The following is a 10957-nucleotide window of genomic DNA, read 5'->3' on the forward strand; positions in this document are numbered from 1 at the left end:
AATGCTCTACCAACTGAGCTACCCAAGCACGACTCACGCCCCGTCCTCACAGCTTTACTTCCGCCAGTACCTCGTCTCCTACCTTCCAAACTTTACAGAAGCTCTCCTGCGAACCTTGCAGAGCTAGCACTCCTGAAAGAAAGGATATTGCGGAGACATGGCTTAGCCACAGCCTGGGGGATGTTTCCAGAATGCCGCAATATCCTTTCTTTCAGGAGTGCTAGTTCTGCAAGTTTTCGCAGGAGAACTTCTGTAAAGTTTGGAAGGTAGGAGACGAGATACTGGCAGAAGTACAGCTGTGGGTACCGGGCGTGAGTCGTGCTTCGGTAGCTCAGTTGGTAGAGCACTTGCCCGCGAAAGGCAAAGGTCCCGAGTTCGAGTCTCGGTCGGGGACACAGTTTAAAAAAAAAAAAAAAAAACACTCGTTCGACCTATACTTGAGTATTGCTCATCAGTGTGGGATCCGTACCAGATCGGTTTGACGGAGGAGATAGAGAAGATCCAAAGGAGAGCGGCGCGTTTCGTCACAGGGTTATTTGGTAACCGTGATAGCGTTACGGAGATGTTTAGCAAACTCAAGTGGCAGAGTCTGCACTCTGCATCGCGGTGTAGTTTGCTCGCCAGGTTTCGAGAGGGTGCGTTTCTGGATGAGGTATCGAATATATTGCTTCCCCCTACTTATACCTCCCGAGGAGATCACGAATGTAAAATTAGAGAGATTAGAGCGCGCACGGAGGCTTTCAGACAGTCGTTCTTCCCGCGAACCATACGCGACTGGAACAGGAAAGGGAGGTAATGACAGTGGCACGTAAAGTGCCCTCCGCCACACACCGTTGGGTGGCTTGCGGAGTATAGATGTAGATGTAGAAATGTAGATGTAGAACACACACAGCCATGCCCGAGGGAGGACTCGAACCTCCGCCGGGACCAGCCGCACGGTCCATGACTGTAGCGCCCAAGACCGCTCGGCTAATCCCGCGCGGCCATAACCGAAAATTACCTTGCAGACCAGGTGGAATATTTTTTATCATGGATGATCCTCCCAAGGACCTCAGTAATTGTGTGGGAATATCGCCTGCGTCAGGTGCTGGTATCGACTTTGGTCATTCAGTGCCTTGTCAAATTCTTCTCGAAATGTCACATCCCCCAACATACCTTCATCTGCTTCCTCTTGCTTTTCTGTGGGAAGATTACCGTAAGAAATATCTTATGTTGCTATTACCTCAAAGCTCTCCATCTCTCTCGAAAAAACACAAGAGTTATGACTTACTCCAGAGCCGTCACGTTTCATAATTCTCCGTCGCAGCAAGCAGCGCCTCGTCTTGTGAAGCCCCAACAGCTGTCGCGGTTTCCTCCAGTCTGCTGTACCCGCTCCCCCCCCCCCCCCCCATCACACTCCCTCACCCCCCCCCTTCCACTCTACAACTCACCCCCCCTCTCACCCCTTCCCACGTCGCTGTCGAGCGTAACCGCCACTAATCGAGTTTCCCTCAGTTGCGACTTGAAATTAATGAAAGGAAACTGCCGCCAGCCCGCCGCCTCCCTGCCAACTTGGCAGACCTGGCGACGCCGAGCGCGCGCAGTTGGCAGCACTGCCGAAGTGTCTGCCGGAGCAGGTGCAAGTGGCCGTCTCGAGCACGCGCCGAGTGCAGAGGGGGTTCCCCGTGTGGCACATGGAAGCACGTGCTATATGCTCGCATTATCAGCTTCACTGCATTCTCCACCTTTTTCTGTGGTGGAGGGCGGCACTGACCTTTAGCCATTTAGACTATGTTTACAATTATCCAGAATAATATTGGATCGAAAAGATTGATATTTTGACATGTCATAGCTTCATACCTAGAGGCGGCAGGGCTTTATATCCCACAGTATTCTCATACAGATAATTCACTTACTGAATCATACATATACCGGGTGATCAAAAAGTCAGTATAAATTTGAAAACTTAATAAACCACGGAATAAAGCAGATAGAGAGGTAAAAATTGACACACATGCTTGGAATGACATGGGGTTTTATTAGAACCACCCGATATTGCAAGACGCGTGGAAAATCTCTGGCGCGCGTCGTTTGGTGATGATCGTGTGCTCAGCCGCCACTTTCGTTCTCCCAGGTCCCCAGACCTCAGTCCGTGCGATTATTGGATTTGGAGTTACCTGAAGTCGCAGGTGTATCATGATCGACCGACATCTCTAGGGATGCTGAAAGACAACATCCGACGCCAATGCCTCACCATAACTCCGGACATGCTTTACAGTGCTGGTCACAACATTATTCCTCGACTACAGCTATTGTTGAGGAATTACGGTGGACATACTGAGCATTTCCTGTAAAGAACATCATCTTTGCTTTGTCTTTTTATACTAATTATTGCTATTCTGATCAGATGAAGCGCCATCTGTCGGACATTTTTTGAATTTTTGTATTTTTTTGGTTCTAATAAAACCCCATATATTCCAAGCATGTATGTCAATTTGTACCTCTCTATCTACATTATTCCGTGATTTATTCAGTTTTTTTTTAGGTCGGCCATGGTGGCCGAGCGGTTCTAGGCGCTACAGTCTGGAACCGCGCGACCGCTACGGTACGAATCCTGCCTCGGGCATGGATGTGTGTGATGCCCTTAGGTTAGTTAGGTTTAAGTAGTTGTAAGTTCTAGGGGACTGATGACCTCAGATGTTAAGTCCCATAGTGCTCAGAGCCATTTCAACCATTTTATTCAGTTTTCAAATATATACTGACTTTTTGATCACCCGGCATATACATAATTTTAGTTGTAATTGCTCCATACGTACCTACTACTATTACTTGCATGCTTCTGCACTTCTACATCACCCTCGTCGCACTACCACCCCTACTGGAGGTATGTACATCTTACCCATACAGTGCTTTTTTGCGGATAGTAAGTGATACGCTGAAATAGATCCAGTGGTTTACGAGAAGACGTGAAACTTTATATAAAATTACAGTTGCAAATCTCCCATTAACCCCCAGACTATCTGAAGTAACAGTAGACTACGGTAGTTTTGCTAGAAACTTTGGTCATTAACATCGTTACCGCATTACCTGCATATTAGGTGTGTTGCATACCTATTGGGCGTTACCTCATTTCCAACTCCTTGTTTGCTTATGAATCGGTGTCTTACCAGATTATCCTAGAAACCGGAAGTGGTGAATCATCCAGAAACGCAGTGAGAATATACGTAAAAGGCCAAGAAACTTACGAAACATTTTTGTTCTATGTAGTTATCCTCCTGTATGTTACTCAAGAATAAACACTATTTACAGCAAAACTGAAACTGTCGATGTTTAATTACGCTGTATTCTAAAACTGTTGATTTGTAATGTGAAACAGATGGATGTTGTAGTAAAAACAAAGAAAACAATACAGATTCATCACATCGCACCAGAAAACGCAACGCAATTTCGTCAACAAGTATGTAAAAGTAGAAAAAGGAACACACAGACACAAAACAAAAATATATCAAACGTCGCTGCTGTACTTCGTCGGACTTATATGAAACCTGTTTCTGTTATCGAAACTATCAACAATTAACTGTAACATCTTGCCTTTGATCGTGACGAAGAACGTTCTACTGCATACAAAATAACAGTAGGAATTTTAGAGATTTTATGTTTTGTGCTAGTAAAGTGTACTTAAATCAGAAGTAATTTCTTTGGTTACTTAAAAGCGCCAAAGTTAGGCCATCACCTAACTGTTATTATTTATAAAATGGAAGTTATATTTTGTAAGGACATAAAATTCGCAATGGGCTAACACTCAACGGTGTGCAGTTCTAATTACGTGCAAAACAAAGAAAAGACAAAGAGAAGTCGACAGCTCCAAGGTTCTCTTACACATTCAATTATGTTTCTTCCTGTACCGATGCTGCCAATACTATAGGCAATCCTATCATTTACTACGTCATTTATGCACTGTACCAGAACTAGCGAACCGTAGTTTTGCTAGAGTGCAACTCTACTCTTGCCGCATGTACTTGGAGATACTAACAAACCTAAAAACATACTACTCCTAATAGCTGTGAGTATATACACTGGCGGGAAGAAAACCGCAACACCAAGAAGGAGCTTTGCGACATAAACGAAAGTTGGTAAGCGTGTTTCTACATGTGACATATATAGCACCACTAAGAGGATGCAAGTCAGGTTTACTTTAAATAGGCGCTGTAACGATTGTGACCGTTAGTTTCCGTTGAGAGTGGCTGTGGTGCGTTGATGTTAGTCAAGAATGCCCTCAAGGCGACAATGACGGCAACGTTTCAAAAATGGTTCAAATGTCTCTGAGCACTACGGGGCTTAACTGCTGTGGTCATCAGTCCCCTAGAACTAAGAACTACTTAAACCTAACTAACCTAAGGACATCACACACATCCATGACCGAGGCAGGATTCGAACCTGCGACCGTAGCGGCCGCGCGGTTCCAGACTGTAGTGCCTAGAACCGCTCAGCCACTCCCGGCAACGTTTCCAATGTGTTTGTGCCTTCAAGGTAAATGAGAAGTCGGGGTGAAGTATTACAATCTTTATTTGCAAATGATGTAGTTGACATAGTTGCGGGTACTGCAGGCGGAACAACACTCCAGTTTTCCGCCTCTTGCTGAGATTTGAACACGTTGCTTTTGTCCGACGCCACGCTTGGTCCGACCACACTGTTTTAGGTGTTTGTTCAATTACACCGAGCTCCTGGTATAGCCAGATGTGGACCTGTCGACGAGCCATCGCCTGCTACAGGGGTCAATAGCCAATTGACTGTTGCTACCTGTGATAGTTCTATCAGTTTCAGAATAAAATAACTTTTTTCTGACTCGATCAATAAGTGTTACTGTACATGCATCTTCTTCTTCTTCTGTAGTGGTCAATCCAAGGATTGGTTTGCAACAGCTACAATGGCAGCTTGTCTCCATTCTGTGCGTCTTTCAGCTTTTCTCTTCATTTCTTTATAGGTGTTACATCCCACATCTTTCACGATTTGATCCATGTACCTCAGTCGTGGTCTTCCTCTTGGTCTTTTTCCCTCGACATATCCCTCTATGATTGTGATCAGGAGTTCTTTATGTCTTAACAGATGGCCTGTAAATTGCACTCTTCTTTTAACAATGAAACTCCAGAAGCTTCTCTTCTCACCTGCTCTTTCCAGAACCACTTCGTTTGTGACCTTGTCGATCCATTTTATTTTGAGCATGCGTCTATATCACCACATTTCAAAAGAATTTAGCTCCTGGTCTTCCTCTGTCCCGAGACTCCATGTTTCACACCCATAGCATGCCACACTCGACGCATATGATTTCAAAAATCTTTTCCTGATTTCAAGGCTGATGCTCTTAGATGTTAATATGTTTTTCTTCTTGTTAAAAGCAGCCTTTGCTTGAGCTAGTCTACTTCTCACTTCTGCCTTGCTCCTTCCATCCCTGGTAATATTACTGCCCAGATAAGTAAATTTATCAACTTGTTCAAGCAGTTCATTGCCTACATGAACTTGGACTTTCACTTGATCTTCTTTGTCGCATGCCATTACTTTTGTTTTTGCTTTATTAATTCTCATATTATATTCTTCACCCATAACTTTATCCATTCTATTCAGTAGGACTACAAGATCTATGCTATAGGTGTGAAACATGGACTCTCGGGACAGAAGAAGAGCCGGCCGCGGTGGTCTCGCGGTTCTAGGCGCGCAGTCCGGAACCGTGGGACTGCTACGGTCGCAGGTTCGAATCCTGCCTCGGGCATGGATGTGTGTGCTGTCCTTAGGTTAGTTAGGTTTAAGTAGTTCTAAGTTCTAGGGGACTGATAACCACGGCAGTTGAGTCCCATAGTGCTCAGGGCCATTTGAACCATTTTGAACAGAAGAAGACCAGAAGCTAAATTCTTTTGAAATGTGGTGCTATAGACGCATGCTCAATGTTTTATAAATTAGTGACAATTCTGTTACATATTAAAGTGTGTAAAAATAAACTGTGCAGTCAACTACACGTAAACATGTGACGCTGGCTTTACAGCCGGCCGTTGAGCCCAGTGACGTAAGTGAGTGGATTACTACAGTCCGATGTGTGTTTTATATCCTTACAGAATACAAACTGCGTTTCATAATTAATAGAATTATTATATCGCCTTACTTCTGCGCTTTTATTTAGCGAAAGCACAGTTTACATGCACAAACATAAAAAATGTATAATTATTGTTGAATTACTAAATAGTTTTGTTGGTTCAGTTATGGGCGGTCTGGGGCGATGATATGCTTACCTTCAGGTGGATAAGACTGCAACAGGAAAATGCAGAAACTATAATAAGATACTGTATACCACGTGACACATATTTGTTATAATAATGGGGGGAATACACTGCCAGACTGTGAATGTGAAATCGATACTGTCGGATTAGAATGAAACACGGGTGTCGCACCACGTAACCAACAAAATTACCCAAAGAAAGGGGCGGTATAGGCTGCCATTCCTCCACAAACGTTCACACACCTAACTAAAAGTGTTGCCAACAGACTGCAGGCTGTAATCGAGGCGAGGAAAGGACACGTCCTGTATTAATGTTCACTAACAGGTGTGAGGATGAAAAAATGGGATTGCATACAAAAGATTTTATTATGTTTCTCGAAAGTTTTCATTTTTATAGGTACCGTTTGAACAATACTCAGGTCCGCTTGTACTGGTTACAAAAACGAGGCGTCCAACTCATCGGCGAAATTTACGTTACGTCACAGGATTATTTTGTTAATAAAAAGGACGCGTTGCTTTTGTAACCGATGTTATCATCTACATCTACATACATAATCTGCAAACCACCGTATTGCGCATGGCGGAGGATACCACGCACACTATGTGATCAAAAGTACCCGGACACCCCCTGAAACATACGTGTTTCATATTAGGCGCTTTCTGCTGCCACCTACTGCCAGGTGCTCCATATCAGAGACCTCAGTAGTCATTAGGCATCGTGAGAGAGCAGACTGGGGCGCTCCGCGGAACTCACTGGCTTCGAACGTGGTCAGGTGATTGGGTGTCACTTGTGCCATACGTCTGTACGTGAGATTTCCACACTCCTAAACATCCCTAGGTCCACTGTTTCCGATGTGATAGTGAAGTGGAAACGTGAAGGGACACGTACAGCACAAAAGCGTACAGGCCGACCTCGTCTGTTGACTGACAGCGACCGCCGACAGTTGAAGAGGGTCGTAATAATAGTAGGTACGTATGCAGCAATTACAACTTAAATTATGTACATACCGGGTGATCAAAAAGTCAGTATATATTTGAAAACTGAATAAAATGGTTCAAATGGCTCAGAGCATGGGACTTAACATCTGAGGTCATCAGTTCCCTAGAACTTAGAACTACTTAAACCTAATTAACCTAAGGACATCACACACATCCATGCCCGAAGCAGGATTCGTACCCGCAACCGTAGCGGTCGCGCGGTTCCAGACTGTAGCGCCTAGAACCGCTCGGCCACACTGGCCGACCTAAAAAAAACTGAATAAATCACGGAATAATGTAGATAGAGAGGTACAAATTGACATACACGCTTGGAATGACATGGGGTTTTATTAGAACCAAAAAAATACAAAAATTCAAAAAATGTCCGACAGATGGCGCTTCATCTGCTCAGAATAGCAATAGGCAGACATCTATCCAGACCACCACACAGGAATTCCAAACTGCATCAGCATCCATTGCAACTACTATGACAGTTAAGCAGGAGGTGAGAAAACTTGGATTTAATGGTCGATCGGCTGCTCATACACTCCTGGAAATTGAAATAAGAACACCGTGAATTCATTGTCCCAGGAAGGGGAAACTTTATTGACACATTCCTGGGGTCAGATACATCACATGATCACACTGACAGAACCACAGGCACATAGACACAGGCAACAGAGCATGCACAATGTCGGCACTAGTACAGTGTATATCCACCTTTCGCAGCAATGCAGGCTGCTATTCTCCCATGGAGACGATCGTAGAGATGCTGGATGTAGTCCTGTGGAACGGCTTGCCATGCCATTTCCACCTGGCGCCTCAGTTGGACCAGCGTTCGTGCTGGACGTGCAGACCGCGTGAGACGACGCTTCATCCAGTCCCAAACATGGTCAATGGGGGACAGATCCGGAGTTCTTGCTGGCCAGGGTATTTGACTTACACCTTCTAGAGCACGTTGGGTGGCACGGGATACATGCGGACGTGCATTGTCCTGTTGGAACAGCAAGTTCCCTTGCCGGTCTAGGAATGGTAGAACGATGGGTTCGATGACGGTTTGGATGTACCGTGCACTATTCAGTGTCCCCTCGACGATCACCAGTGGTGTACGGCCAGTGTAGGAGATCGCTCCCCACACCATGATGCCGGGTGTTGGCCCTGTGTGCCTCGGTCGTATGCAGTCCTGATTGTGGCGCTCACCTGCACGGCGCCAAACACGCATACGACCATCATTGGCACCAAGGCAGAAGCGACTCTCATCGCTGAAGACGACACGTCTCCATTCGTCCCTCCATTCACGCCTGTCGCGACACCACTGGAGGCGGGCTGCATGATGTTGGGGCGTGAGCGGAAGACGGCCTAACGGTGTGCGGGACCGTAGCCCAGCTTCATGGAGACGGTTGCGAATGGTCCTCGCCGATACCCCAGGAGCAACAGTGTCCCTAATTTGCTGGGAAGTGGCGGTTCGGTCCCCTACGGCACTGCGTAGGATCCTACGGTCTTGGCGTGCATCCGTGCGTCGCTGCGGTCCGGTCCCAGGTCGACGGGCACGTGCACCTTCCGCCGACCACTGGCGACAACATCGATGTACTGTGGAGACCTCACGCCCCACGTGTTGAGCAATTCGGCGGTACGTCCACCCGGCCTCCCGCATGCCCACTATATGCCCTCGCTCAAAGTCCGTCAACTGCACATACGGTTCACGTCCACGCTGTCGCGGCATGCTACCAGTGTTAAAGACTGCGATGGAGCTCCGTATGCCACGGCAAACTGGCTGACACTGACGGCGGCGGTGCACAAATGCTGCGCAGCTAGCGCCATTCGACGGCCAACACCGCGGTTCCTGGTGTGTCCGCTGTGCCGTGTGTGTGATCATTGCTTGTACAGCCCTCTCGCAGTGTCCGGAGCAAGTATGGTGGGTCTGACACACCGGTGTCAATGTGTTCTTTTTTCCATTTCCAGGAGTGTATGTCACACATCACGCCGGTAAAAGCCAAACGACGCTTCGCTTTGTGTAAGGAACGTAAACATAGGAAGAATGAACAGTGGAAAAACGTTGTGCGGAGTGACAAATCACGGTACAAAAGGTGTTGATGCGATGGCAGGGTGTGGGTAAGGCGACTGGTCGGTGAAAGTCATCTGCCAGCGTGTGTAGTGCCAACAGTAAAATTCGGTGGCGGTGGTGTTATGGTGTGGTCGTGTTTTTCATGGAGGGAGCTTGCACCCCTGGTTGTTTTGCGTGGCACTACCGCAGCACAGGCCTACAGTGATGTTTTCAGCATATTGTTGCTTCCTTCTGTTGAAGGGCAAGTCGGGGATGGCGATTGCATTTCTTAACATGATCGGGTAGCTGTTCAAAATGGACAGCCTTTGGCGGTGTGATTACGCGACAATGTCATCCCTGTAATGGACTGGTCTGCACAGAGTCCTTACCTGAATCCTATGAAACACGTTTGGGCTTTTTTGGAATTCCGACTTCGTGCCAGGCCTCACCGACCGACATCGATACCTCTCCTCAGTGCAGCACTCCGTGAAGAACGGGCTGCCATCACCCAAGAAACCTTCCAGCCTGCGAGAGTGGAAGCTGTTCAAATGGTTCAAATGGCTCTGAGCACTATGGGACTTAACATCTTAGGTCGTCAGTCCCCTAGAACTTAGAACTAGTTAAACCTAACTAACCTAAGGACATCACACACATCCATGCCCGAGGCAGGATTCGAACCTGCGAACGTAGCAGTCGCGCGGTTCCGGACTGCGCGCCTAGAACCGCGAGCCCACCGCGGCCGGCAGCGGAAGCTGTAATGAAGGCCAACACCATACTGAATTCCAGCACTACCGATGGAGGGCGCCACGAACTTGTAACACATTTTCAGCCAGGTGTCCGGGTACTTTTGATGACACAGTGTACCAGTTCAGATCAGATGTCGATTCGTGTGGAACCGAAACCGGTCATTTAAAAACTGAAAGCAGTGTAGACGGGCAATAAAATCTGACGGTAGCTGAAACCAGCGCTCGAAAGCGGATATATATGCGTCTAGCGAAATGCAGGAAGATCTGCAGCGGATAGGCACTTGGTGCAGGGAGTGGCAACTGTCCCTTAACATAGACAAATGTAATGTATTGCGAATACATAGAAAGAAGGATCCTTTATTGTATGATTATATGATAGCGGAGCAAACACTGGTAGCAGTTACTTCTGTAAAATATCTGGGAGTATGCGTGCGGAACGATTTGAAGTGGAATGATCATATAAAATTAATTGTTGGTAAGGCGGGTACCAGGTTGAGATTCATTGGGAGAGTGCTTAGAAAATGTAGTCCATCAACAAAGGAGGTGGCTTACAAAACACTCGTTCGACCTATACTTGAGTATTGCTCATCAGTGTGGGATCCGTACCAGATCGGGTTGACGGAGGAGATAGAGAAGATCCGAAGAAGAGCGGCGCGTTTCGTCACAGGGTTATTTGGTAACCGTGATAGCGTTACGGAGATGTTTAATAAACTCAAGTGGCAGACTCTGCAAGAGAGGCGCTCTGCATCGCGGTGTAGCTTGCTCGCCAGGTTTCGAGAGGGTGCGTTTCTGGATGAGGTATCGAATATATTGCTTTCCCCTACTTATACCTCCCGAGGGGATCACGAATGTAAAATTAGAGAGATTAGAGCGCGCACGGAGGCTTTCAGACAGTCGTTCTTCCCGCGAACCATACGCGACTGGAACAGGAAAGGGAGGTAA

At 46.7% G+C, this 10957-nt stretch overlaps 1 non-coding gene across 1 annotated transcript; it reads left to right on the forward strand.

Annotated features, from left to right (window-relative positions):
* Nucleotides 1–320: 320 nt before the first annotated feature.
* Trnas-cga (transfer RNA serine (anticodon CGA)) lies at nucleotides 321–395 on the forward strand. The gene has a single exon. It is a non-coding gene; the product is annotated as a tRNA-Ser (tRNA).
* Nucleotides 396–10957: the final 10562 nt, after the last annotated feature.

This window comes from Schistocerca nitens, chromosome 10 (genome assembly GCF_023898315.1).
Source record: "Schistocerca nitens isolate TAMUIC-IGC-003100 chromosome 10, iqSchNite1.1, whole genome shotgun sequence".
Taxonomy (NCBI): domain Eukaryota; kingdom Metazoa; phylum Arthropoda; class Insecta; order Orthoptera; family Acrididae; genus Schistocerca; species Schistocerca nitens.